Below are 5,235 nucleotides of genomic sequence, written 5' to 3'. Positions count from 1 at the left end.
AAAAACATGCAAAAAGATAACAAAAATAATGAGTTAAGTCAACAAAAGATTTTTTTACAGTGTAGAAGTAATGTATGATGACACAGTGCAAATATTTACGGATGCATCCAAAGAATCAGCAGGTAAAACGGGGGTGGCTGTGTATACATTACTAAATATAATGTTATAATACAAAAAAGAACCTCAAACCACCTCTCAATCTTCTCTCAATCTTCTCTGCAGAGATGATGGCCATCATAATGGCACTACAGTGGGTAGAAGAAGTGAAGCCATATAAATCTGTTATTTGTTCGGACTCTATGTCCTCCCTAACTAGCATCCAGACTGGGAAATCTGCATGCAGACAGGATCTTTTAGAAGAAGTTCATCAGATGATTTTCAGCATAACTCAACAGAAGCTAATATTACAGTTCACTTGGGTTCCAGCGCACAGTCCAGTAGATGGCGGTAATGCACAAAGATTGCAAGCTGCCAATAAAATTCACTGAAGAAGAAGAGGATCTTCCCACAGGAGAAGAAGAAGCAAGCAGGAAGAATTACTCCAGGAGAAATACGGACATACTATTGTAAAGATGGAGATTAAGGAAGAACCCTGCAGAATAAAAGATGAAGAGACAGAGGAACAAATAGGTTGGTGTTTTCCTTCATTCTCTTTAATGACTGATGAGGAACATTAAGATGAAAACTGAAAAAAGTACTAGATTTGTTGCTTAATTGTGATTCACCTAGTATAATTATTGTTCTCATTTCTAATTCTTTACTTGAATTTTGAAAATTGGATATGTTGATTTTAGACTTGATGGAAGTGAATGAAGACAAACAACATCAGTTTCAAAGACCTCATTATTTCAAAAATGAAGATGGAAACACAGTCATTCAACCGACCGAAAAGTGTGTCACACAAAAACAAACTGGAGTCAAAGGATCTTTCACCTGCTCTGAGTGTGGAAAGAGTTGTATTCATAAAGGACACCTAAATCACCACATGAGAATTCACACTGGAGAAAAACCGTTCACATGCTCTCAGTGTGGAAAGAGTTTCACTCAGAAAGGACATCTCAACATTCATCAGCGCCGTCACTCTGTAGTGAGATCATTCAGCTGTGATCAGTGTGAGAAAACATTTGTTGTGGAATCAAACTTAAGACAACATCTTAAAGTTCATGCTGGTGTGAAGCCTCACAGTTGTTCTTTTTGTGGAAAGAGTTTTTCAGAACTTCAGACTTTAAAAGGGCATGAGCGTATTCATACTGGTGTGAGACCTTATGTGTGCTTTGACTGTGGGAAGAGCTTCACTACATCAGGCGACTTAAAAAAACACCAGAGAGTTCACACTGGAGAGAAACCGTACAAGTGCTCTTCATGCGGGAAGAGTTTCACCCAATCATCTAGTCTACGGTCTCATGAGAGAAAGCATTCCCTTAAGTCATCTAAGTGAGCAAAGTTCACATTCACGTCCAAGATTTACAAATATTGCACTAACAAATAATTTGACATTCAGATTGTTTTAATAAAGTGATTAAATCTAAGGGTTAAATGATATTTTTGAGTATAAATTAAAAAAAAGTTGAGTTGAGTTGAGCGTGGAGAGCGGAGCTATGAGGCGCCGGACTGGACAAAAGACACTGCGCGTGAGAGGCCGAGGCCCTGTCCCAATTGGCACATCTCAAATGCACTTTCGGTCTTGTGGACTTACAATGGCTACCGCGTGCGCGTGTCCGTTAAGTCCGTGAGACCGTAGTGTGTCCCATTTGTCATTTTAGGCCTCAGAAGGGTGCTCGCGAGCGCCCCCTTGTGGTCGATATGCGCCCTCGATGCGCACTTTTGCCGAGCCCGCACTGTTGTGGACTCTGCAGCAGACTTCTTCCCGACAGTCAAAGCGGCATTAGGTCAAAGTGCGGACTCGTAGGAAGACCACGAGTGCTTAGGGTGACATTTGGGACAGGGCCCGAGTGTGTCCGAGAGCGCGCTCGACAGTGCGCGAGAGAGACCGAGAGTGTCCATTTAGCTTTTCTCTGAGCTGAATTGATAGTTTTACAGTGCTTGAAATATAGAGCTCATTTCTGATAATTACACCACTTTTACGAGTTTTAACACTTTTAAAGTGTTTGAACATAAATCTCTGTCTCTTGTGTAAAACATTCTGGGAACAATTAACCTACATTGTCTCATTATTTCATATATCCTTTTTTTAAATTTAGTTGATATTGTTATATTAAACTCTGTATTGAACTTTAAACTATATGTTATATTATGAACTATGTGCAAACTAGTTTCAATTAATTGTCAAGATTGACGTTGTATTGAAATACAATATAGTCACAATCTATTATGTTTTCTGTTCTAACTGAGCTTATTTCTGTTATTGGTTTGCATTATGTATGCTTGTGGATTAAATATGTGCACATATATGTTATTATTATTCTTTTTTAAATAGTTTTTTATTTCTATTTATTTATCTCTTTTTCAATTAAACTTAAAAGACATGATTTTTTGAAGTTTGTTTTTTCATATATTGTGTCCTGATAAAAATTCATGGACTTGTTTCTTAACGACTATTTGATCAAAACATTTGCACCTGGATAATTGCGAGTGATTGTAAGTGTGATGATCATCTGCTAAATGAGCAACAACGACCACAATTCACTCCTTCAGTCAGTGAAGCTCCCACAGCCGTTCATGAGAGTTTAAATGCTGGGAATATTCCCATCTTCCCACAGGAGAAGAAGAAGCAAGCAGGAGGAATTACTCCAGGAGAAACTACTGACATACTATTGTAAAGATGGAGATTAAGGAAGAACCCTGCAGAATAAAAGATGAAGATACAGAGGAACAAATAGGTTGGTGTTTTCCTTCATTCTCTTTAATCACTGATGAGGAACATTAAGATGAAAACTGAAAAAAGGACTGAATGCTTTGCTTATTTGTGACTCACCTTTTATATAGATTGTTCTCATTTCTAATTCTTTACTTAAGTTTTGAAAATGATATTTTGATTTTAGACCCGATGGAAGTGAATGAAGACAAACAACATCAGTTTCAAAAACCTCAGCATTTCAACAATGAAGATGGAAACACAGTCATTTCACAGACCGAAAAGTGTGTCACACAAAAACAATCTGGAGTCAAAGGATCTTTCACCTGCTCTGAGTGTGGGAAGAGTTGTATTCATAAAGGACACCTAAATCACCACATGAGAATTCACACTGGAGAAAAACCGTTCACATGCTCTCAGTGTGGAAAGAGTTTCAGTCAGAAAGGACATCTCAACATTCATCAGCGCCGTCACTCTGGAGTGAGATCATTCAGCTGTGATCAGTGTGAGAAAACATTTGTTGTGGAATCAGACTTAAAAACACACCTTAAAGTTCATGCTGGTGTGAAGCCTCATGTTTGTTCTTCTTGTGGAAAGAGTTTTTCAGAACTTCAGACTTTACAAGGACATGAGTGTATTCATCCTGGTGTGAGACGTTATGTGTGCTCTGACTGTGGAAAGAGCTTTTTTACATCCAGCAACTTAAAAAAACACCAGAGAACTCACACTGGAGAGAAACCGTACAAGTGCTCTTCATGTGGAAAGCGTTTCACCCATTCATCTAGTCTACGGTATCATGAGAGAAAGCATTGCCTGAAGTCGTCTAAGTGAGCAAAGTTCACATTCACATCCATGATTTACAAATATTGTACTTACAAATAATTTGACATTCAGATTGTTTTAATAGAGTGATTAAATCTAAGGGTTAAATTAGTAGTGAAGTGTGAATCTGGTGATAGTTTGATCAAGTGTTGCCCTTCTCTTTTCTCAACCGCTGTAACATGATTTATAATGATATGATTCAACTTTACTGAACTTCAAACACTTGGTTTGCATTAAAATATTTCAAAAGTTTTTCAGGGGAACTGTGGTGAGATTCGTTTTTTATATGTAGCTTTAGCTCAAAATATCCCACAGGTATTTTTTATAGCATGTTAAAATTGCCATGCAATCACGCTGTTTTTGTGTCCCTTTAAATGCAAATGAGATGCTCCTGTTGTGTAATATTCATATGAAAAACTGTTCCAGTGGGTGGATTATGAAGGTAAAATTATGTCATAAATGTGCATGCGCAAGAGAAGATTTGTAAAGGTGTAAATCGCCTTTCAAGTGTAAGAAAAAATTATTTGCAGAATTGTACTGTAAGTGCATGCAGTGTGAAACTGCAGCTTCATGCTAATGCAAAATAAATAGGATTTGTACAGTTGCGTCTTTCTTTAACATGCGCTTCCAGTTTTTGGCACGATTCTCTCACTCATTGAGTTTTGCAAGCGCAAAGAGGAGGGCAGATCCACCTTCATCATTTAGCCAATCAAATAAGCTTCTCGCTGACTCTCAATTTTCTGATTGGTTCAATAAACACGCCAGTCACCAGAGCACATCTTATTCTTCATTTGGCTCAGAAACGTTCTCGTTGCCAAAATGGTACTTTTAATGCACACATAGGCATTCTAAATAAATAAATAAACAAATCATGATTTTTCATATGATCATCATAATGGATTTCACATGAATATTCATGATATTGAACTAAAAATATTTGTACTCGCTCATCAATCGCAACTCGTTTAATGGATTATTTCGAAAAGGTATGGTTTCAATGTTAAGCATTAACTGCAACATTTCCCATTTTCAAAACAATATACAGGGTGGGCCATTTATATGGATACACCATAATAACATGGGAATGGTTGGTGATATTAAAGTCCTGTTTGTGGCACATTAGTATATGTGAGGGGGCAAACTCCTCAAGATGGGTGGTGACCATGGTGGCCATTTAGAAGTCGGCCATCTTGGATACAACTTTTGTTTTTTCAATAGGAAGAGGGCCATGTGACACATCAAACTTATTGGTAATGTCACAAGAAAAACAATGGTGTGCTTGGTTTCAACGTAACTTTATTCGTTCATGAGTTATTTACAAGTTTCTGACCACTTATAAAATGTGTTCAATGTGCTGCCCATTGTGTTGGATTGTCAATGCAACCCTGTTCTCCCACTCTTTAACACTTTTCACTCGTGTTTGTAGTTCTAACCAAATCCCCGTCTAACGCGCGATGGGTTGTGGGCAATATTAGCCGTTAGAGTGCGCATCGATCTGCTTCGGATTCTGAACGGAAATAGTAGACCATCCGGGTCTCTTTGGAACACTCATTTCAACATACTACGATTTGGGATGTACTAATTCTATTTTCGAATAC

The 5,235-nt window shown here is 37.8% G+C and overlaps 1 long non-coding RNA gene across 1 annotated transcript; it reads left to right on the top strand.

The window, feature by feature from the left end:
• The first annotated feature begins 503 nt into the window (after positions 1–503).
• Positions 504–4,237, top strand: LOC308705350. The gene is made up of 4 exons (XR_014031907.1): positions 504–630; positions 795–1,434; positions 2,721–2,840; positions 3,003–4,237. It is a non-coding gene; the product is annotated as an uncharacterized lncRNA (long non-coding RNA).
• Positions 4,238–5,235: the final 998 nt, after the last annotated feature.

The sequence above is a fragment of the Scardinius erythrophthalmus genome, assembly GCF_964197995.2.
Source record: "Scardinius erythrophthalmus genome assembly, chromosome: 17".
Classification (NCBI taxonomy): Eukaryota; Metazoa; Chordata; class Actinopteri; order Cypriniformes; family Leuciscidae; genus Scardinius; species Scardinius erythrophthalmus.
Note: the sequence above shows the minus strand (reverse complement) of the source record. Positions and strands in the feature narration are given on the sequence as shown.